This window comes from Morone saxatilis, unplaced genomic scaffold (assembly GCF_004916995.1).
Source record: "Morone saxatilis isolate NCDOM2014 unplaced genomic scaffold, NCSU_SB_2.0 Contig12, whole genome shotgun sequence".
Taxonomy (NCBI): Eukaryota; Metazoa; Chordata; class Actinopteri; family Moronidae; genus Morone; species Morone saxatilis.
The window spans coordinates 16,043,467-16,043,772 of record NW_023339674.1 but is presented as its reverse complement, the minus strand read 5'-3'; positions in this window follow the sequence as shown (position 1 = coordinate 16,043,772).

The window sequence follows — 306 nt, the reverse complement described above, 5'->3', positions numbered from 1 at the left end:
TGTGTGTGTGTGTGTACAGTGCCTCCAGGCTGTAGTAGACTGTGCTGTGATCAGCCTGCTTGGCACAAGACAATTGTGTGACTAATAGGGACTGAGGCAGACTGCAGTGAATAAAATACCTCCTCCTCTTCAATCATCATCATCTCTTCCTCTCTCTCTCTACCTCTGCTTGTTTCTCTCCTGAATGCATTCAACAACATCTAACTTTTTTTCTCACACAAGCTCAAACATACACGTTCATGAACACACACAGATGCATTCATAATTTTTCATTCATTAATAGTGTTTTCAAAGCTGCATAAAACA